The 24,619-nt window shown below is 39.8% G+C and overlaps 1 protein-coding gene across 4 annotated transcripts in view; it reads right to left on the bottom strand.

Moving 5' to 3' along the window:
• The window catches only part of CDC42SE2 (CDC42 small effector 2), an 86,496-nt gene that overhangs the window by 50,833 nt on the left and 11,044 nt on the right, over nucleotides 1-24,619 (bottom strand). For all 4 annotated transcript variants that reach the window (XM_066181632.1, XM_066181633.1, XM_066181629.1 and 1 more), the window contains one exon: nucleotides 19,047-19,111. The gene's annotated coding sequence lies outside the window, so the exon portion shown is untranslated. The remainder of the gene's footprint in view (nucleotides 1-19,046; nucleotides 19,112-24,619) is intronic.

Genomic DNA, 24,619 nt, shown 5'->3' with positions numbered 1-24,619 from the left:
CTCATTGCAGCAATGTAGAGATAGAAACCACTGACTAGTACAATAGCTTCATTTTCTCTCAAGAACTAATGTGGTAAATGACCACTAAACAGGCATTAGACAAGTTTTGAAAAGACAAAAATAGCCCAAACTAGAATACTGCCTTTTATAAAGAAGGTACAATGAGGGATTTTTTTGACTTTGAGAGAAGATGCCCGATTTTCTTTAGTTCTGTGGAGACACTTTCCCTACCTCCAGTTACCCTGAACTTCTATGAAGTTTTGCAGACACTTTTGACAAAGACTGCAGTATCTTTAAAACATACAACTGATGCTTACAACTGGTAAATATCTTCATATTGACATTCACAAACTGCAGTTTGCTTTAGCGCTCTGTCTGCACACTACTGAACTGCTGTGAAACTCCATTATCACAAAAAGTTAAGATGTAAAATTCAGTGTAAGCTGTTCCATCATAGAAAAAAAGAAAGGTGTTTCCGACCTTCACACTTGTCTTAATTCCGGCTGGTTTTGTTTGTTTGGAGTTACTTACTAACATAATAGTATTTCATTTGTATAATCCTTCCCAGTGAACTATCTGTTGCTGAGTCATTAGAGTTTTGCTGGAAAGCGCAATCGAATCTGCATGTGTAATTGACTTCAGTAAATAAACTCAAATCAAAGAAGCAACTACTTTGACTAAAAGCTACATGGTGACAATTCAATTTACCATAAAGAGCTTCTCTGTTTTGAACAAGGTCCTATCTCCCTCAATGTCACACAACTGTTCATTTTTCCATCTCTGTATGTGGGTGGGGTGGGAGACATTTAGTTTTTAACTGCTGACAAAGATTTGCTCTGAGTATTTGGAAACAAAAACCCAAAAACCACAGACCAATTCCTTTGCCTGGGACAACAGTTTTTATCTGACAGTGTAAGGTGTAAGGAGTACGCACTTAGATAAAAATTGCCTTTGAACATGTTTTTCCTTCTCAAATAAAGGAAAAGGACTGTTAAAGATGGTGTCAAACTTTAAATCTGTAGCTTTGATTTCACTAGCAACTTCTGAAAAGAGCACAAGATATAATTACTAAATTAAGTTTTTAAGTACAGTCTCAAATTCTCTCCCAACTCAAACGTTTTCCTCATTTTTCCCACCCTCACAAAAAATACAGAGAATTTTACAATTTGCATATTGAGGTGTCTCCAAATATTTTAACACTTGACCTCTCCCCCTCTGCACTTCACAGCAAGTCAATAAATACACTTAGTAAAAGGAACATGTTCTCCTTAGCTTTCACCTCCAGTGCTCAGGTTGAGAGGTAGAAAAAACGGAAGCCAAAGAAATTAGGACCTCATTCATTCTATCATCAAGCTTCATTAAATCTTGCTTGAACAGTTTAATGTGATGACAGCTTTTCACCCAGCTCCTGTGCAGGACAATAGTGCCTGTGTAGCACAGTCAGTGGAAGTCAACGTGGTCTGGGACTTGTCAGGTCAGCATTTTGGCCTGACCAGAAAACACCCAGAAATAACCACATCTGCTGTTCCATTTGCTCTAGGCTGTGACTTACCATCAGCTTGTAGGCCAAATATTACAGACTGCATTGAGGAGGTATGAAAGTGTAAGGGAGAACAAAGAAGGATCTGTACATAACTTGTTACAAAATGTCTATTGCTTTTGTCAAAAGACTGGAAAACAGAACTAAAATAACCAAAACTTCCCCATTACAATAACTAAATGAGCATCATGCAGTCAGTGACAACACCTTCACTGGCAAGGTGCACTTGCTTCCTAACCGGATTTGATTTCCCCTTTTTCTCTGGAGCAATAAGGAGTGATGGGTCACATGCGAGATTCAGTATGCAAGCCAGATATGGCTGTGGTCCTTTCACATGGAATAATCAGTCACTGCCCCAAAGCCCTCTTTGTCTGCCACTCAGACACAGATCATTTGGTTTAAGGTATTCATTATTCAGTCTCTCCCTCGAACAAACGCCCCCTCTCTCCCAGACATGCAGACCAAACTGTGTCTTGTGAATCCCTATCCACAACCAGGTAATTATTGAAGCCTACTGTATTCTCATCAGTAGAGTTATCCTCATCTCATTCACAGAACTTCCCATGGAAATAGATCAGATCGCTGCACCGTAAAAATGAAATATATAACATCATTAACATGTTTTCTCTAGAAAACATCTGTCACAATAAGCATAACCACTTAAAAAGCACCAATGCAAATAACCCTTTAAATTAGTACGCTTTTAAAATTAAATTCCTTTCTTAAACCATTGCATCTTTAAGGATTTTGTGCACCTAAAAAATGACCACTTTCATGCCCTTTAACTGGTCACAATGAACTGTCTGCGCCTTACCAAGCAACACTGTGAATTCTCCAGAAAATGCACTATCAACATTCTTAAAAGAAACAAAGACACTGGCAAGTCTTTAGTCATTCATTTATCTATGTACTAAAAGACACATGGATATATTTCAGTCTAAGGATCAAAATTAAAACAAACAAAAAAATATATCCCTAGGAAGAATAACAGGCACACAGGTTCATCTAAACACTATGCTACCCGTTCAATTTGCTCATCCTTAACGCCCCGCCCCCGGCCATCCTGTGCTGGGAAGCTGCCCTCATTCCTTTCTCCAGGCCTGTGTTGCTAGGGTTGCAGCTGCGCAGCTCACTGCTGCTGAAGCACATGTCTCTAAAGGGGGGCACAAAGGGTTTCATTATCTGCTCCTCCCAGCCACCAGCTAAGAGCATTCCCCCCCTCCCTCCCCCGGAACACAGGCAGGCAAGCCCTGGCCAGAGGTGACCACGGGCATGAGGAAGCTGCAGAAGGCACAGTGCCCTGACTCAGCGACCTGTCACCACCAGCCCTCTCCCTTCCAGGGATGCACTGCAGAAGCTGCTCATTTATGATCCAGTCTTGACTTACGACTTGATGGGGAGCTCGCACTGCAGTTCAGCTTAAGAACTACTGAGATGAGACCTGTCTTTTTAAAACTAGTGACAACAGTGTAATAGACCCAGTCTTCCAGAAGGAGCTCTGTTTAAGAGATGTGGCCTTCTCTGGGGCGTACAGATTGAAGACAGAAAACAGGAAAGGACTCAATGACCAAAACAGCATACTGTGCTGTGGTCTAAAGCGCTGTTCAATGTTCATTCACCCTGAACAACCTTCCCATGGTTTAATTTCAATCTTCACTGGCATTAAGAGCCAGATTTATTCTGTACACTTGTGAAGGAGAGGGGTATAGGCAGTATTTCCATTCAGAAAATGTAGCTAAATAAATAAAATCAGAAATACTTAAGAATTAATTATTTCTTGGATGGGTTTTGGTATCTTCTTGCTTGTAAATGACAGAATATTGTCAGCAACTTCCTAAAAAGAAGTTGTTGAGCATTTCCGGTGTCAGAAGAAAGAAAACAATTAAAATAATTGTTTTCATTTTGGATTTCTCATTCTCAGGGCAAAAATTCACTGCTGAAGAGCAGAAAATTATTAGAGAAGAGAAAGAAATTAACGCTTCATGAGAACCCTGACTATCAACACACAATAATTCATAAAATATGTTTTTGTGGCTATGTACAGATAAGAAGTTTACAATGGAAGAATATTTATTTCATGTACATCTTACACATACACTTTAATTAAGTGATTATCTGTTCTACATTAATAGCAGATGCAGAGGCTAAATAGGGCACAAAAGCATTCCCACACAGGGTCTCAGAGAATCATACAGCAAAAGGTAGAAAGGAAATCACAGTTCATCTAGGCCTTTACTAAAAGCCAGACTAGTTTTTCACTTAATCTCATCAAATCAGCAGTCCTGCACCTGAAGGTCTGTCTGTTTACAACAGTGGAAAGTGGAGGAAACACCTAGGATCTGTGCCAGCTCTGAAGAAACCAAGTCTCCATAGAAGGCAACATGAATTCCATTGTTTCCTTCCTGTAAGATTACCAGAGCATGCTGGCAAGGCTGTGCACTCCTGAATAGTCAGGGGATGATGACTTCCAGATACACTCTGAAACCAAACGGCTGGTACCTGTCCCATGATCTGACAACAGTGACCTAGGACTGGAAGGGCCATAGGCAGAAGCATGCTGTTTTAACTCTGTGTTAACAAAGGACAGCCCAGTCTAGTTCATGGTAACTTTCTCAGAAACAGGTTAGATCTTCCTTCCCGTGTTTCCCCTTAGTAGCTCTACTGAGGTCTTCGAACTTCATGATTATTTCTGAAGGGCACAAAGAAAGTGCAGAGTTGAGAAAACCTAACTTTTTCAATGAAATAAAAGTTCACATTTTTTAAAAAACAGCACATTTACAATTAATTCAGTTCCATGTAAAGCACCTAATCCCAAAGAATACAACTGATAATATTCAAGGACCCTGACTGAAATACTTCTAGCACAACAAAAGGTTTCTTTTTCTTCTTAACCTACAATTGCGGGCTTTCTTCCATCATGTGAATATAAATATTTAAAGCAGGAACAAAATAAGATCAAGAAACGGTACAAGTACCACTGTTTCCTTGTAATACTGTGCATTTCACTATTTGATTCCACCTGCTCTTTCATCTAGCTTCATCTCATATCTCTCTTCCCCTCCTGTTGCATAGCTCTGTAACTGGGATGATAGAACAACCAGTAGAAAGAACTTCAATTTCCATGTTAAACACATACATCAGCTCGAGTCCAAGAAAAAAACCCCAAACCACCACAAACAACACGTGTACTTTACATAAGGAAACCCACAAGGCAGAAGTAACTAAAAAAATTAAGAGGGTTAAGAGAGGAGCAGTAGAATAACACATGGTGGTGCTGAAATAACTGCAGTTCTTGAACATGCAATGTAGTGAATAATGCTGACACCTGTCAAAAGAGAGTGAATCTTCTTATGTCACAATGTGGGAGCTGACAGTGATCAGAAAATGGATTTTTAGGCTCCAGGCAGTGGCTTGAAGCCTGTAGGAACTTAGTGTTCTTCAGTCTGGCCTGGGAAATCATAGGAGAAACCCAAAACAATCCTTGTAAATATCCTCCTCCTGACACCTGGTGTTTTTCTTACTTGTTATTTACTTGGAAGAAAACGGTGGAGAGGTGTTGCTCTAAATGACCAATCATATTGATTGAACCAAAACGCTGTATAAAAGAGTCTGTCTCTCAATAAACTTGGCGCTATAAGCCCTCTGAAGAACCAGAGTTCTACATATTGTTATTTGAGCTGTCCCAAATTGTAACGATACACCAGTATATCCATTATTGAACACCTGAAAATAACTAGCAGATGTGTATATTTTTATATAGCTAGATAGATATCTCAAGCATTTCAGCTGCTCTAGTGAGATGTGCACAAACCTATCACCCTTAAAAAAAAAAAAAAAGCTAATTTAACTTGCTTTGTAATATACGATATCCCAGAGACCTGCAAAATTTAGACAGCACTGGTAACACCAGCAATAACAGTCAGTGCATAGTGGTCGTCAACTCTGACCAATACAGTACTGGTATTTTGATGGGAAAAGGCACAGTGCTTAAGATTTTTGCAAAATTTCTGAAAACAATAGTCTAAAATACGTTTTTTCATTTCCTGATGAATATCCTATTTTACTGTTATTGAAAATGCAGGTAATCAAAAATTAAGTACTCTTTAAGTGTACCAGTACTAATAGCACAACAGGGAGATAATGAGAAATCTTTTAGAAGCTCTTCTGAGAAGTTACTGCTCTTAATTTGTCAAGTGATGGACTTAACTGTGTTATTAAACACACCCTCAGAACATCAAAAGCTTCTGCAAAACAAGCTATTATTTCTGGATATATGTGAACCTTGCTTCTAGAGAATTCTCAGCTGTATGAAAAAAAGAGGCAGTGAAACAAACAAAAAAACCACTTCCACACTTGAGCTCAACTTGAACTACCAAATTAGCAATAGCGCAGTGCTACTCTATTGTAAAGCTTCCGGTGAGCAAATGCTATGTGACTTCTTTAAACAAATATGGAAATGAAAGTATATCAACCTCTAGAGACTGGAACAAGCACATGCTTTTGTAACAGTTGGTTTTGGGACACAGAACAGAGATTTTTCTGCTACAAAACTTTACACTGGGGAATTAGATGCCTATTTACAAGGGGTTACTACTAATCATGGCAAACCAATACATAGGACCAAAGTATAGGTTAACAAAGAATACCCATGAGTCTCCAACACTACCTTAAAGATCCCTTTTAGCCTGTGGAGAGTGTGATTGATAACTGGCTAGCTGCAAAAGGTCACGCAGACATGAGAGAGCTTTGCTGAGCACACAGGCACTCTCATGAAAACCAGCAAGGCAGTAAGCTTCGTATGTCCTTGAGCACAGCTGCTATACGATAACAAGACCTTGTAGCTGAAAGATATGAGGGAGAAGCACGGTAAAACAAAAACTTACTCAAACTATGTAACCACAAAGAAATGTAGAAAGAGGCGTAGCTGACTTATAGTCTGAGCACCAATCCTGAGCTTAACTTTTGCAATATGTATGAGCTGATTATAGAAGATAAAAATGTGTGTATGCTACCTGAAATAAACAAGATTTGCTGACCATGATAGCATGAGGCTCTTCTCCTGCGGCTCCGGTTAACCCAACATCTGGCGCCCGAACAGGCTTCTCCCCTACCCTCTCTAGAGCTGCATTGGGGTCGGGTCCCTTTGGACGGCGGATTTACGCCCGGGGTGGTCACATCGGTGCGCCCTGCCGCTACGCGCTGCTGACGCCTGGGGGTTTGCAACGGTACCGGTGAGTATGGAAAGGCAAGCAGCGTATGATCTCTTTACTGCTTTTCTTAGAAAGTGGGGATTTAAGGGGCTTGACTTAGATAAGGAGCTCCCCCCTCTTTTGAGCCATGCTACATCTTATGGCTCTTTTGCTAACCCCCATACTGTTCATGAATTAGCCGAATGGCGCAGGTATGGGGATAAGCTTTGGGAATTAGTGCTAGATGATGATAAGCCAGCAAAAAAGATGAGCAAGTTGTGGAGAACTGTGCATAATGAATTGCTTATGTGTCAGGCGGAGAAGAAAGCTGTCGATAATGCTCGTGAAATGCACACTAGGAATAGGGCTTATGGGGATGACCCTTCCGCTCCAAACCCTCCGGTCTTTGCAACCGTTGACCTCCCGTCATCTGACTCTGTAGAGCCGGCCAGTACACCCACCGTTCAGCCCTCGCCACAGCCCTCTGCTCCACTAATGCCTTCACCCCCTACCCCCATGAATGCAGAGGCTAGGAATGCCCCTCCCTGTCCTGTTGCCACGGAGCCGTTCCCCGGAGCCTTATCGGACCTCGCGGAGGCTATGGCACAAGAAAGACGGGAGGTATGGGCGGCACTGGCAAATCAGGGCTGGCAGGAGGGAGATACGGATCTGGCTGCGGCAGCTCAGGAGCAGATGTCGCCCCCCCTCACCCTCCCAGTTAACTTTCACAACAACCCACAGGGAGGGCAACGGGCGGAGGTTACTAATTTAGACTGGAAACTTTTGTCACAACTACGATCTACCGTAGCGAGCTATGGGGTCACAAGCGAACCCGCTAAACAAATGTTAGAATTCCTTTTTAATATGAATCTCCTGTTGCCCGCAGATGTTAGAGGTCTTTCTCGTTTAATTTATACCCCACATCAAAGGTTACTGTTTGAAGCCCGATGGAGGGAAGAGGCGGCTGCAAGTGCCGCGCTCCCTCGTCCCCAAGGAGACCCCTTACTCGGCATTACCGTTGAGGAGCTTATGGGTCAAGGACCGCTTCATAGAGTAGAGGCTCAAGCTACCCTAGGTCCTGATAAATTGAGAGAGGCCATGGCGGTAGCTAAAAGAGCTATGGAGAAAATTAGAGCTCCAGGAGGTGTTCCTCTTTATATGGGGATAAAACAGGGGAGGGAGGAGCCTCTCGGCCCCTTTGTGGACAAGATCATTGATGCTTTAAGTAAAGTAGGCATTGCTGAGCACATGCAAGATGCCCTAGTTAAACAATGTATCTTGCAGAATGGGAATGCTAATACTCGTTCCCTCATAGCTTCAGCCCCTGGGAATTGGAATGTCCAAGATTTGTTAGATAAAGCGGCAGCCATGCCTTCCGGCACTCAGGTATTTGTGGTAGAAGCGCTGCAAAAGATAGGTGAGGGGTTACAACAGCAGGCTCAGGCTTTTAGAGAACAAGCAGTATCAGCTCAGACTCAGGTTTTAGCTGCCCTCGCACCCCTCCAAGCGGCGACAGCGCGTCAAAGCCCCAATACCGGTGGGAGGATGAAGTGTTTCCGCTGCGGAAAGCCGGGACACATCCGCCGCGAATGTGGCGCCACGGGCGTATGGTGCGGCAAGTGCCGATCCAATACCCACAACAGCACCGCTTGCCGATCAGGATCGGGAAACTCCAAGACCAGCGCGAAACTGGGCCGCGCCGAGACACAAATAGTTCCAGCCACATCATCGATGGGCAATTCTTGCCAGCAACTTCCGGCAGCCTCGGATTGGACCTAGCAGCAGCAGTAAAAGTTACCCTATATAACAGCAGTCCACATGTGATTTCTACCGGAATTTTTGGACCTATTCTCATTAATGGACAACCCACAGGAGGACTCATTTTAGGTCGATCGTCTGGGTCTGTTTTGGGCCTACTGGTAGAACCTGGAGTTATCGACGCTGATGCTGAAGGAGAGATTTTTGTTATAGCTCATACACCTTTCCCGCCGGTGAACATTCCAAAAGGCCAACGGATCGCCCAGTTCATACCTCTACCGCAATTAACTATGAACATACCACCACGATCTGATGAGCCGCGCGGAACAAAATGCCTTGGCTCCTCAGGAGGTATCACTCTTCCTGTCATAGACTTATCTACAAGACCCAAAAGGATTTGCTGTTTATGTTACCAAGGACAAACGATCATTTTGCATAAGGCATTGTTGGACACAGGGGCGGATACATGTATTATTGATACGGCTAAATACCCAAAGACGTGGCCGCTTTTACCGGCTAATACCACAGTTTCTGGCATTGGTGGCATTAAGCTTGCACAACGATCTCCCATTCTTGCTGTAGAGATCGACGGTAAACAAGCTAAAGCAGTATTTTCGCTGACACCCCTGCCATCGGAGGTCGATTGCATCCTGGGAAGGGATGTTTTGACACAATTGGGATACGTACTTACCGATCGCCCTTTATTGTGATGGCCATTGCTTGGACATTCCCTCTACCATTGACCTGAACTTCTGATAACCCCGTGGTAGTTAAGTAGTGGCCGTTAAAAAGGGAAAATCTTGAGCAGGCACACTGCCTAGTTGCAGAACAACTACAGCTTAAACATCTTCGCCCATCAACTAGCCCATGGAACACGCCTATTTTTGTTATAAAGAAAAAATCAGGAAGTTATCGTCTGCTACAAGACTTGCGAGCAGTCAATCAGCAGATGGAGCCAATGGGAGCTCTACAACCAGGGCTCCCTAATCCAGCTATGCTACCACAGGATTGGCCTATTCTTGTTATAGATTTGAAGGATTGCTTTTTTACGATACCCCTACACCCAAAGGATACTAAGAGGTTTGCATTTACCTTGCCTTCCCTTAATAGGGGTGAACCTGATAAGCGCTTTGAATGGACAGTTTTGCCACAAGGAATGCGGAACTCGCCGACCTTGTGTCAGCTATATGTTGACACGGCCCTGCAACCTGTTAGACAAGCGATGCCTGATACAATTATTTACCATTACATGGATGATATTTTGTTTGCCCAAAGCTCGCCTTTTACAGTCATACAGGTACAATCCATCATTGCCATGTTGAGAAATTATGGCCTTATGGTTTCTGATGAAAAAATTCAAACTCATGCACCATGGAAGTATTTGGGATGGACAATTACACAGAGACAAATACGCCCGCAAAAACTTACCATCCAGGCTCCACCGTCCACTTTGCATGAAGCACAAAAACTACTGGGAGACCTCCAATGGCTTAAGCCTGTAGTTGGCATTCCTAACACCCTTCTAGAAGCGTTGCGCCCCCTCTTAAAAGGCACGGACCCCTGTGCTCCGGTTATACTTTCTGCAGACCAAATCAGTGCCCTTCAAAGTATTTTGTGGTGTGCTGCCAATGGCTTTGTCACCAGATACGATCCATCCCTTTCTGTTTCACTGACTATTTGGAATAACAAAGATCACCTTCTAGGAGCCATTACGCAGAAAAAGAAAACAGGGGAGAGACCAGGAAATATGGAGGACTTGGGGGTCCTGGAATGGATCAGCCCTCTCTTACAACAAAGAAAAACAATTACACAAAAAATTGAAAAACTTGCCTTGGTTATTATGAAAGGCCGATTACGCACAATAGAGCTAAGTGGCAAGGAACCTAGTGTGATACATCTACCTATAGAAAAAGCATCTCTGGACTGGTTCTTGCTCAATTCCGCAGAATTGGCAGAGGCATTACTACAAGCACCGAGTTTTGTTACAACAGGCCCTCTTAAACCGAAATTATTGCACTGGCTAGGAGAATGGCAATTAATTACTAAACCTTTGAGAGAAGACCAACCTATTCCACACGCAATTACAGTTTTTACTGATGCAGGAAAGCGCTCCCGCCGAGCAGCAGCTACTTGGAACAAGGCAGGCCAGTGGCATCATCATGTGATTCCAGCAAGCCCACAGGACAATCTCCAGACGTTAGAACTATTGGCAGTTATATGGGCTTTTCAAACCTTCCGAGAACCTGTTAATGTAGTTTCTGACTCACTTTATGTAGTAGGGGTTGTCTCCAGAATTGAAGACGCAAGTCTCAAAGAAGTTAACAACCCCCGACTGAGTGAACTTTTCATGCAACTTCAGCGCACATTACAGGCTGGTTAAAACATTTGATACAAGTAGTGTTTGTGATTTTGCTTGTAATTGTTGTTTTGCTTTTAGTTTTGCCTTGTGTGTTGCAATGTTTGCAGCGTATGGTATTGTCAATGTTTGATAATCTTAAGATGACAATGATAGCAGTAAAAGAAAACGGGGGAAGTGTGGAGAGTGTGATTGATAACTGGCTAGCTGCAAAAGGTCACGCAGACATGAGAGAGCTTTGCTGAGCACACAGGCACTCTCATGAAAACCAGCAAGGCAGTAAGCTTCGTATGTCCTTGAGCACAGCTGCTATACGATAACAAGACCTTGTAGCTGAAAGATATGAGGGAGAAGCACGGTAAAACAAAAACTTACTCAAACTATGTAACCACAAAGAAATGTAGAAAGAGGCGTAGCTGACTTATAGTCTGAGCACCAATCCTGAGCTTAACTTTTGCAATATGTATGAGCTGATTATAGAAGATATAAATGTGTGTATGCTACCTGAAATAAACGAGATTTGCTGACCATAACACCTATTAACTCCCTTTCCTGTAAATGGCTCTACAGTCAGTATTTGCAGAGCTATCAACTTTCTTCTGGGCTTTAAAAACAGAAATAGTCTTTTCCCTGCAGCACCCGCCACAAAGGACTTCATAACGCATAGCTATCCATCAGCCCTCAAAATCTGGATCAAACCAACAGAATCACCACAGTGGTACCAACCACCACAGCTATTCTGAGATACAAGCAGCAGAAAGGAAGAAGCAGAAAGGTAACAGGAAGGCTTACGGCTATATTGGAGTTAACAGGAAGAGCTGGTTTTCTAATGGGGGAAAGAGATGAAGAGGAGAAGCAAGGCAGAGCATAGCAGAGAGAGAGAGAAACTACACTTATGAAACAGGTCTGAAGCTTACATATGATATAAAATAACTGGGTGGGAGATTTGTTTGGTTTTAAACACAAAATCTAAGAATGGAAATGAAAGCACAACAGATAACCTACTACATTAAAAAGCTTTGCTGAAATCTATCTATTCACAGGCAAAGATAGTTGCAGGAGGTATGGAGGAGCTAGATGGAGTGCAAAAGAAACAGGATACAGGAACAAAGGAACCACTGTATTTATGAGAGCGCATTTGTTGGCAAAATCATTCTTTAGACTAGGTTCTCTGAAGGTAAATAAAATTTTAACAATAAGTAGCATTTTTCTTCCACAGCAATTCTATTAACAATGAGAAATTTCAGTGAACTTCCACAAATTTGTTTTCATTATAACAAATAAATCAAGTAGTAACACATACACAAACTAGTCTCAGGATCTGCACTTTAAAATCAGTGGGGACCAGAGATTCATGTCACTGTGTGGCTTTTGATTTACCTGTTAAAATTACAGCCCATTACAAGGCAGAAAACATTCAATACAGCAGTCTCTTGAGGTTTCTCAAGTTAGCGCCCTTATGTTAGAAGCATCTCAAAACTCAGACAGAAAGTCAGGTTGCTAGATTGTCAGAAGTGCCAAGCATCCAGCAGTTTCCACTCAACGCCTGACAGATTTTTTGAGATGCAGGTGCTACTCAACTACAGTTTAGCTTGCTACATTACAAGTAAAATAATTCCTCTGGAGCTCCTGCCTCCCAGTAATTAATTAATTAATTACAATGCTTCTCTGTGCCTCCCATCCCTCTTCTGCCTATATATGCTATAGCAAGTAACTATCACCCATGTAGTCTTCTTTAAGAGGAAGAATTTCACATTTCCTCCTTACCAAAGTAAAAGCATCTTTCCCCCAATGCTAACTTGAATAGACTACTCTTAAAAAGGGAGCTAGGGTAGCCTTACCATTCTCATTTTTTATTTCATTCATTTTAATTAAAAAGCAAACAAAAACCTACTGAAGCTACTACTGAAACTCCCCACTACTTTCCTGCCTGAGACAATTCAAAAGCAGCATTCCTCTTCTGCCTGTCAACGGGATTTAAAGAAGTTACAGCTTGAGGCCATCCACTCTTACCGGTCTTCCAACTGTGCACCAACAAGTGAATGTGCCCAGGATGTACAAATGCAGTTCAGCCTCTGAATGTGACTCATACTTAAGGCCCAACATGACTGACAAAGTAACTGTTGACAAATACCTGAAAAAAAGTCTAAAAAACCAGACCCAAACAGAAGGTCAGTCATGCATAACACAGTCAGAGAGAAGCAGATCTATTCTGTAACAGGAATAATGGAAATACTGGCCTCCTTACCCTTCCTCCCTAATTTACTCAGTAACAGAAAACATTCCTGGTAGGAATAATAACAGGGAATGAAGAAAGACTAGAAAGATTAAAGACAGATATACATTTCAATGCAGAGAAAGACTTTGAGACACGATGTCCTTCTTTTGAATTGCCTTGGTCAAAAGGCAGACTCTTGAAAAATCTACAGCTACTACTTCATGCTAAAGGGGACAGGAGCAGCAAGATATTACTCCACTTGCATTTTTTTTAAAAAATTACATAACTAAGCGGTGTCTCATGGTAAGCCTAATGTGATTTGTATGAAGTATATTCCAAGAAACTGGATCGGTGTCTCCTGGACATAAAGCAGCACCCAAACAGCCCAGTCAAACAATTCTAGACATAAGCAGACATGCAAACTAGGTCTCTGTGAAATGACAGAAAGGAAGCAAGAAGTCTGTAAAATCTGCACCTCCAAAGCAAAACGTTACTACAATTTTCAAGACAGTATTCTGAATTTATGTGCTAAAACTCTGAACAAGTGCATACTGGAACACATCACTCCTTCAAGGGACACAGATTAAAGTGCTTTTCCTAGTAAAGGAGTACACCGTAAGCTGCACATAATGTTAAGAACAAAGCTAGACTATAATCCATTCTATGTCCTTCAGTGTGCTGTACCAACTGTTGGTCCAAAAGACAGCCTGCAAGACTATATTGTGTGGCAAAGACAGACTTGAAAATGAAATTCTGCCATTAGTATAAGACTGTTCATTACTTGCTCTTTCCCTCTTTGTACTAGATCATTCATATGGGACAGAATAGGATCCTTTTCTTTCCTTTCAAGAAAATGGACAGCTGCATGATTAGAAGTTCCACCCACAACTCAAGGACATTTAGATACCTTAATGGAACAAATACATCTCCCCTGCTTGTGTTCACTTTAAGCCAGCTCTTAGATTTCACAGGAACTTTTCTCTGCCTCTGAGCTACCTAACTTACTAGGTTTTTAGTATTTCAAGTAACTTTGTGTTGCAGAATAGGAGTCCTTAATTATTTCATTCCTACAGCATTCTTATCTGACTGTGTAACACCAATGCATTGTCTGGCAGCTTTAGAGATTGGACAGCATAGCACATACAAATCTGACCTACAGACGACAAACAGTAAGTACTAAACACAGCAAGGACTACTAACACTCAGCCCAGGCTCTCCCAGGAAACAGGACGCCAATGTTCAAGCACACCCAGGACATTTGTCCTTGGCATTCCCTCTGCAGAGAGCACTTTGTCCCAAAATTAAGTATTGAATGGACTTCAGGGCATTTTCTGTGGAGATGTGGCTATTCAAGGCAGAAAAAAGCCACAATTATAATCTTACACTTCTTGGACTTTGTGTCATAACTACAAAATGGCAGAATTTTTTCTGGTATAAAATCACATATTAAAAAAAAATGGTTGCAAAGTACAGTGTAGGAGGGCAGGAAATAGTTTTTTCAGAAAGTCTTATTTCCCACTGTACATAAGATTAGCCAATTTAAGAAAAAAATTATAGCATACAACTTCCAGAAAGGAAAAAAGAAGTCTTATACAAGAGAAATACTCGATCTGTAATATAAAGTGGACTCTTTTACAAATTAGAAGTCTGATTATAAAACACCAAAAATGAAAGATCTCTCAGGTGTATATTCAGTATTTCAAATTACAGAAACTGGGCATCATGCAGGTGTATTTCTCAGCATAATTCCTTTGTGCATCTTGTGCTTTCGTTTTCTTCGTCATTACAGCACGGAGACAAGCCAGTTTAAGTATGTAATTTAGACCTCAACCAATATTCCCTACACATTTTTCTATCCTACTTTTTACTATTCTCTTCATACCAACAGGTATAATGAAATTTGGTTTCCATGACTGAAATTCTCTTATTAACAGACTTCAATTTCTAGTTTTCCTCTGTTTTATGGCTTTCAGTGCCACAAAGCTTCAGAGAATTTGTGCTTCATGTTCCACATACTGTGAAAAGTGAGAACAAAAGGACTGTGGACTTTCACATTACTACAGTTCAGCTGGATCAGCTGTGTTCTACCTTGAAATGCAAATAAAATGTTTCAGGGAAATAAACAAAACTATTTCTGAACACTTACGTGAGAAGCTGGATCAGTCACACAACTCAGGTGCACCCCAGTGATCTGACCCAATTTTAACAATGAAGGAAGTGGGGAACAGTCAGATACAAATAGAGATGGTACAAGAGTCAGCAGTAATGAAATGTGTTGCACAAATGGGCATCTGAAATGGATTAACAGAAGCAAAGTTTTCTACCTGTGTTACTTTAGTTATTCCACGGTATTACTATGATGCTATAAACTCAGAAGTTGAAGGTAGTTAAGCTGCACTGAAAAACAAAAGCCCTTCATGAAACAAAATGCTGAAATCCAACAACTTATGTCTTATGCGAGTTTTTTTCCTTTGCCCTTAAAATAAAAAGCACTGAATTAAATTTCAAGTACATAAATGAACTAAAATTTCTCTTTATGGCATTGCTTCAAATTAATGAACCAATTATTTAACTGAAAATTAGAATCACCAAAATTAATGAAAGCATGGTTGCTGAAGTCTAAACATTTCCTTATGCACAAAACTAAAATCTTGTGGAGAAAAGCCAGTCCATGAACCAAATTTGAAAATAAATACTAGAAAAGCAAGGAAACACAAAAGACATAATTGAGACTTTGAAAATGTGTGGTTTTTCTATGGTGGCACCAAGATGTACACACAACGTATGAACAGTCCACCAACATTTTTAGGGTAGGACTTCTGGATGCTAGGGGTAATGCAGGAATGCTACACGAGCTTTTGGCGGTAGACATGGATGGAACAAAGGCTTCCTTGCCAAACAAATAATTTATAGTTTTGACACTACCTTCACAAAAGAGAATTTTTTTTTCCATTTTTTCCCTCACCCCAGTAATCTAGAACTTCGGCGAATTGGCAATATGAGAAGGGAAAAACACAATTTGGGTAGGGTTTTTTTTTGTGGTGGTTTTTTTTTTTTTTTTTTAGTTTTTTTTTAGTTTTTTATAAGTTTTCTCTGAACAGTTGGAAAGTGTAAGTTTAAGAGTATTGTGAGGCCAGATGAGGAATATACTAACTATATATTCTTCATACTAACTATGAAGAAGAGCCACAAGCCTAAATGCTTCTACTTCACATGATGGGGAGTACACTCACAAAGCACATGGTCAGAGTCATGCGACAAAAAACCCTGGCATGTGAACAAAGACGCAAGTCCACCCACACAACTGCAGTATGGAAGGGAAAGGGAAAAGTTGCAGGGTTCTAGGTAAAGAGGCAGAAGGAAACAGCAGCAGAGCACCATTCATCACTTTCTTACATTTTTTCCATTTCTGAACCTCAAAGTCTTAAGATAAACGAAGAAAAATATTAGGATCTAAGGCTTTTTCTTTTTCCTTTTTTTTTTTTTTTTTTTTAAATCTGGAATAGAACACATCATAAGCTGTTTATGGAGATTTTACTGTCACCAACTTCATAGCTGCCAGGAAGGCAAGTCAGGAAGGCTGTACTTCCTGATCTATGATTGAAGCTTCCTGCAGGCACTCCTGGCGCTCGTACAGAAAGGCCAGTCAACAGATTGGAAACACCCGTTGCACTTCACTTGTTTCTGGCACAAGAATGAAATACACATTTTTGCACTGTAGAGTTCTCTTTGTTTCCTGTCTGCTCCTGCTCCAGTGGGGATCACCGCCCACTGAACCGCTGCTCCAGAAGTTCTGTTTCTTCCCCTCTTGCCTTCCTGCAACAATTGCCATCCATCCCTGTGCCCTCCTGCAGCTGCTTACGGTACAGCCTTACTTGCTGTACAGCCCTTACTTCCCTCTGATTTTAAATACTACTCTTCTTTTCCTCTGAGTTCTAGGCTAAAAGGCTAAGATGATTTGAGACTCCCTCCTGAAATAGACATCATCACCTTTTAACTACTCTCATCATCCCTACACATGCTACCCAACCGCCTGCCTTCCTTCTTCCCCTTTCCATCCACCCTCACAAGACAGGATTTTTCTGGTTGTGAATTTTTATGGGGTTGGTAGTTTTTAAAACTATTTAAAAATTACCTTAGGGTTAGGCTACTTACTACGACTGGGCTACTTCTTTTTTCTCTCTCCCCTTTCCTGACAGAGTCAGAAGGAAGGAGATTCCCCATCTGCACAGCCCACTCTCATTCTGCAATAAAACATTTTTTCACATGGTGGGCATATAAAACATCTGGTGATGCCCTGGAGCCCCAGCAGCAAGCCAGAGGAGGAGCTGCAGGGTCAGCAACAGACTGCACCTCCTGCTCCCATCGTGGGATGCCATTTACATTTCAGTTTCTCATGCTAATAATACAATCACCTTTCTGTCACATGCTTCTCCACAGCAAATTCCTTTGCAGACTTTCTTCCCCAGACTCTCTGGCAGAAACATTTTACAAGTAAGAGTGAAATCGGAGCTAAAAAGATCAGGTGATAATGGAGAGGAAGTGCACAACAGGAAGGATAAACCCAAACATGGTGATATCATGAGTCATACTGAAAACACTTCAGACTTGACAAAGGCACATGGGGGAAGGGAGACAGGAAGAATAAAACAGAAAGTGTAACACTAACCAGTATTTTAGAATGTAAAATGTAATTTTTGCCAATGTTTAAGCAAGATTCAACATACTTTGAGTATTTTTAGGGTAAAGCATCAATTTTTACTGCTGTTTGAATTACATACTACATGAATAGTGATCAGAAGCAGAGGGTAAGGTAAAATAGAAAGATACGTAGTGCCTGAGAAAGAAATTGACAACAAAGCCTGCAAAACACTATACGAAGAATTTTTGCAATATGTTCCACAAGTTACATCTCCTTCTGATGAAACAGCATGTGTAAGAGATTTTTTATGTACATTTCCTAAGGTACTGATATCCAACAGAATCCTTTTCCACATTTTATCTGGATCTTTAGAAAGTAAAATATGAAAATAGTAAATAAAAATATTAAAGGAGAACTATAAGCTTTTAAAATTAAAACTGCTATGTAAAATTGAGCTCATAAGAGAACAGCAATAGTTTCAGGGTTTAACTGTACCACTGATATTCATGTAATTCACAGCAATTAACCCTACATAAATCTGCTACAATCATTATCAATGACTGAAGTCAAGTAGAAATAGTTCTATCTGAGAATTTTGGTGGAGGGAAATTCAGGTAATTAAAACCACTGGCCATTCAACACATTATTTAACACCACACCAAAGCACAAGTACTTGAAGGAAAAACTAGCAAGAAGTGAATTAAGGCTGGATGGATCCTTAAAATCAGAGCAAACCAGGTTAAACAACACTGTATTATATGCAGTTGCAAATTAAATTACTAAAGCCATGGAAGTTATTACATAAAGAACACCAAAAGAATTTTGTCATCTTATATAAGAATTAGGTATTGGAGATCCATTTAGAGGCCTTAGTTGAAACAAAGGAAGTGAAATGTGAAATAGTTGTAATTAGCAAATCCATCAAAAATTTTCATTGGGTAAGAAAACTGGGAAAAGAAATTGAAGTGTATGTGGCTGCACATACCATGAATACCAGAGCCTGTTGAGACAACAAGGCAACACTGTCAAAAATAGTTTGTTAAATTTATTGAGCATTAAAAAGTACCTGGATCTCCTATTATATCAGATACGAACATTAATGTATTTTTATTATGAGCACAAAGAACACTTGAATATCGTAAGTCTGTTGGACTTCTTTTCAGGGGCTTATCGGGAGCTGCTTAGAGTTCACAAGAGGTGCCCTGAAACCACATTCAATCTTAGTAAGGTTAAAATCTATATCATGCTTTGATGGTTTTGGTACCACAATGAATATTTATATATCTGTCATACATATTTGCATCACCATTTAAAGTGAAAAATAATTTGAAAGTATTGCTTACCTGAATTTCCCAACTTCTGTTACTTTCTTTAAGCAGCAAGTTATTCAGTGAAGATATCCCCAAAACTAGAGAGTAAAGAAAAACAAAAAAAAACAGCATTGAGTTACTATCTGTTACAGTACCTAATCCAAACTATTCACAGTGAAGAACAATGTAATTTCATAGCTACAGGAAAAAAACAGCTACCAAGAGGGAGAGTCAGGTGTTCCTCCAAGGCTTCTCCTTTGCAAAGCACTACAGATGTCAAAGTGACTGAGCTACTTCCACTTGCGAATGATTTCAAGGATTACGGATTACCTTGTTTACAGCAGGGCTGAAAGGAACTTTCACTGACTTGTGCACTCTCAGGTGCTCTTAATTCTTGTATCCCAGTACATTTACTGTTTAAAATATAAAAATAATTTTTATATACATACATGCGTTTGACACTAGTTAAATGAACTAAATAAGGAACATGGGTACAAAAGCAGTACCTACTTAGTTTTGGCTACTTCCTTTGCTAGGGTCAGACTTCTATATTAGCAATGGTGTGTGGGAATTGTATGTATATTCCAACATTATTTTTGCAAGATTAGTCAAGTAACCTTTCTTACTGATCAGATTTAAAATTACTGATAATACCAGGTAGGTCACGGAATAACTGTTTTGCACCAGCTCCCAATAAAAATGTGTAACTTGGCAGTTAAATACCATGAAGTGCGTGAGGTTTAGCAAACAAGCTTGTTATTGAATCACGTCCATGACATCTGTTACAGAGTGCAGCAGCTCCCAGTAAAAGGAAGGATGGATTACAAGTACTGCAGGCAATAACAGAAACACATTCATAAGAGCTGGCTCTGAGTGACAAGAAGAATCACTGCTACTTGAAGCAGCAGCAGAATATTTAGTGCTGTTAAACCTCTATTCAAAAAAACCCAACCCAAACAAACCAGAACACCCTGGTATTCACAGAGCATCCACCTGTAATGGCAGTCATGACAGCATTGATGTATCAGAAATGGGTTTCAAAAGAGACAGAAGACTTGAGGAAAGCTGAAAACACCAAAAAAATCTAGTTCACACTTCAAATGTGCATATAAAAATAAGGTAAATGCAGTAGTAAATGAAATTTTGTACATTTCCTATGTTAGATAGGGCAATGTTTTGCAGGTTTTATTAAAATAACCAAAACAAACCAAAACAGAGCAAAACAATCCCCCAAACACAAAGCTCCATCTCCCTACTACACTTGAGATCCCCAGTGTTTTAACCTTCATGTTATATGGCAAAGCATTTGCTTGCTGACTTTTACTGGGGGCTTTTTTATCATATCTGAGCCCTTCCTTGCTCACAAACTAAGGAGCTAAATCTTCTCTTTCTTCTCAGACTAACATAGGACAGATTTAAAAACTAAAATAATGGTGTTTTTATCTTTACCCATGTAGTTTTCAGAAAAGATTGTCAGAAAAACTATGGACTACAAAGAGCTAAGGTAGATGAGAGCAGGTAAAACGGACTATAAATGCAGAAAAATGGTAAATGGAAAGAAAAATGTTGTGAAGGAAAAGGGATAAACTTGTCTGCATTGTATTACACGTAAAGAGCTATGGAAGTCCAATATGAAGCAAATAAAATCCCTTAAGACCAGAAGGGCAAGCATGTCTTTTTAGAGTAGATGTCAACTTTATAACAGAACTGTCATTAAAAGTTTACTACCTTCTAGTTAAACACTTTGTGGACAATATCTGATACACAGATAGGAGAAACAACTAATTTAGCTGCAGTTAAAGACAGACCTCTTTGCTCAAATGCAATGCATCTGAAAGCATTGCAACTGAAAGTCATATTGGCAAATTTCACTGAGAGAAAACTGCATTATGAGAAATTACCAAAGCGAATGCATTAATAGCACACATAACATCCTAAGCATGTAGAGACCAATTCTGTATAAACAATTCAAATATGTAGTAACATTTATACAAATGAGGTAACAGTAGATATAAGGAATCTATATTTACAATCTCTAAGCCAAATGTCTTCCTTCACCCCCCTGCTTAAAGAAAAACAGACTTCATGATTTTCCTTAACTTCAGCATTACAAATCTAGGGCCATGCTGAAAGACCAGCAGGACAGAACAATGAAAGCCACTCTTGTACAATAATATCTTAAAAAGGCAGTCAGAAATTATATGATCTGGATCAGTGGTTTTAAGTCATCATGTCACAGCTGTTTAGAAACCTAGATGTACGAAGCCTGTAGACTAAACCTACATTCTAATGGGTGATTTAACAAAATCATTTCTATAAATGGTAGACTTTTGGCTTGAAAGGCTATTAAATGACAGCAGAGTGGAAGAAGTAGTTGTTTGCAGGTACTGCCAAGGCACACTACTAATCAAGCTGTGCCAACTTTCTATTAACTCTGGACGGCTTACTGCAGACTTGACCATATCACATTCATTTAAAAAAGCCAGTTTTAACAAGCATTTGCTTAAGTGGTATCATTTGTGTGAGAATTTGAAGCTGGATGCTTGTCTGAAGCCTTGTTTTCAAGCATCTGTTTCTAAATAATAATTACAATACTGATTTAACCAGTTAAAAGAAATCACTAATGTTGCCACATTAACAGGTAATTTCATTGCCATCTTGATATTATCTACTCAGATGATTTATTTTACTTAGTCTATCCCAGCTTGCAAGCCACATTAGCCTTCTATGAGGAGTTCACTATAAAACCTGTGTGCAAAAACAAATACGACAAAAAAAAATCAATAGGGTAAATGAGATATGGGTTCCCTTAGAAAAGTGAAGCATATATATTAGTACAGTGCTTCTACTGAAGAGAGACACATTCTTTTAGAGATCCTCAATGCCAAAGAAGTATATTTTAGTGGAACAGTTATAAAAGCACCAAAAGAATTAAGAAAATTAATATTGATATTCCTAAGTATCAAATTCAGAGAGTAAAATCATTAGTGTAGCTCCATAACATTTTTCAAGTTGTTTTCTAATTATACAAAAGGTTGAAATTTAATACAAAACTTGAAAACATTACACATGTACTTAAAAAATGTATTTGGACTATAAAGAAAAATATTTTCTAAGTTAAAGAGCTCATGAATTTGCAGTACATGAACAGTTAAATAGCCTGCAAACATTCAATTCTGTCCATTGTAAGAAATAAAACCAGTGAGCTTCAGCAGTTTCACTGTTTTATTAACTAGAATATAAAAATCTGAAGTTTGCATTGAGTTTCACTGTCTTCATTAGAAATTCATCATCCTTTTGAAAGCTTTTAAAAACAGAAATGGAAAAAATACCAATGATTAATCTTGTACCTATGTAATTCTTACCTCCGTAGACATATACCATATATATACACATCTACAATCCTTCTTCTATTCTAGCCAAAGGCAAAGTCATGTACATACAGAAATTACAGACATGCCATAGAGCATATTTTATTATTTCACTATGAAGCTTGTAACTGACACAGCACTTAATTACACAGAACCATAAATGGAGTCAGTGAAATGTCAGTGAGTTTAGAGCTGTGCATATCTGGCACCAAAAGAGCCATAAGTTATATACCATTAAAGATAAGTCGAAAAAATTGTGAAGGTTCATTTTAGTTTCTCCCACTCCAATCAGAAGGATATAAATTTCAAAATTAGAGTTCCTCAGAGGACAAACTAAAGATGGAGTTTACACTTAAGATATGCCTTTAGGAGAAAGACACTGTGTTTCTTTAGGAGAAAGATACTTCTATTCACCAACTTAGCCTACAAGAAAGAGCACTTGGGACAGTAGCCTACTTCAACTTGCCTCTGAATGACTTTTCCTCACTTCAAACGCTATTCTCAAGAGATAGCAGATAACATCTTAGAATATAGCAATACCAAGACATTTCAGTACTTTATAATGTTTGCATTTACCTTACAGAAATGCCCCCAAGCCAGGAAAAAAAAAAAAAGGGGGGGGGGGGCAAGTAATTCTCCCAGAAACTAGTAGGAGTCTGCCACCCAGAACACTGGTGTCCAGGTCATGTTTATCTGTACTGGCATCAGGCTTTCCTACTTCTTCTCTTTCTAATGAAATTCCTTGGCTCATCAAATTCCTTGTCTCCTTTAGGAGATGAACACTTAACACTATATGAACACTCCAGGGAGAAGACTGAAAGATACCTTGGGATCAGAAGCAGAAAGTGCAGAACCCTCAGCTACGCAAAGGGTGAAACCTTGTAATTTACTTTAATTAGTCACACTGAATTTTAGTGTGGAGAAACTCCGTATGTATTAAAAAGTTTGAGAGGCTAAACCTTTCTAAAGTGAAAGAAAAAGTATCTGTGTACTAGTATTTCTTTCTCAGATTTTATTACCATAAAGGCTTTTCTTTTTTTCTAAGGAGTGGGAGGAAGGTGCATTTAGTAGCATGCTTTTCAGAGCAGTACTCTGTTTTCACACCTGCCAATACAGACTTAAAAACCTGACATGAGTAATTTCACTGATTCATCAGATAAAGGATATAGTTTACTTAATTTTTTTCTTCGAAATCTAATATGAAGAATCCCTTAGCTGTCTGCTTTAAATCACCCAGGTGACAATCAACCTGTGTGCTACTACAGATTCTGTAGGTACCAGAAGTACACAGGTCAAGGGAACGATGGAATGAAAAAATTCCACCCAAAACTACAACAGTTCACTGTCTGAAGCCCTACTCATCCTCAAGTTTTGTCTTTTGAAGACCTAGAGATAGTCTAGTAGATGGTATCTTCCTCCTCAAAAAAGCAAAGAAAGGACCTAACAAGTCACTAGATATACAAATGACTACACTGCGTACACAGTGATGTTCAGCCCTCGCAAAAACAGCCTTGAAAAAACGGCTTGTTTTCCTAAGGCAAATACTGTCAAAGTCATCACTTCCCACACTTGCACTCTCAAAAGGAGGCCTGGCATTTTGAAAGAAAAATATCACAATAATAAGTGTTATTACTATGACAGATTGCATATAACAAGTGGATAGCATTGTAAAAACAAAATGCACCAAGTAATGTGAATGCATGCACAGATGGCTCAGATCTCCAGATGACCACCCAAGTTCAGGACAGTCTGAATGTTCACATCATGCCAGGCTAATAACTCTGCTCTACTGGTGGCAAAGGCAGCTCTGGTGAACATTCTGATTCATCTGAACTCCGATGAAGCAAGAGCATCTCAACTCCCCATCCTACTTGGTTGTTTTGCTACAAGGTTTATCTATACAATGAAAGAGTTAAGAAGCCCACTCTCAGGCCATCTAACAAAAGTCAAAATGACTTGGACTCCATTTTGAACCTGTAACAATGCCTATAATTCTCAATAGCAGTGGGTGAGTATTTTTAAGCTAGTAAGTTATTGCAAGTAACTAAAAGTTCATAGAAGCGTAAAATATGCTGAACTGAAAGGGAACCACAAGGATCATCATCCTACTCCTGGCTCTGCACAGGACAGCCCCAAGAGTCACACCATGTGCCCAAGAGCATTGTCCAAACACTTCTGGACTCTGTCAGGCTTGGTGCTGTGCCCACTTCATATGAGAGCCTTTTCCATAAACCA

The sequence above is a fragment of the Chamaea fasciata genome, unplaced genomic scaffold (assembly GCF_029207755.1).
Source record: "Chamaea fasciata isolate MVZ Bird 193981 ecotype frontalis unplaced genomic scaffold, bChaFas1.0.hap1 SCAF_4, whole genome shotgun sequence".
Taxonomy (NCBI): domain Eukaryota; kingdom Metazoa; phylum Chordata; class Aves; order Passeriformes; family Sylviidae; genus Chamaea; species Chamaea fasciata.
Note: the sequence above shows the minus strand (reverse complement) of the source record. Positions and strands in the feature narration are given on the sequence as shown.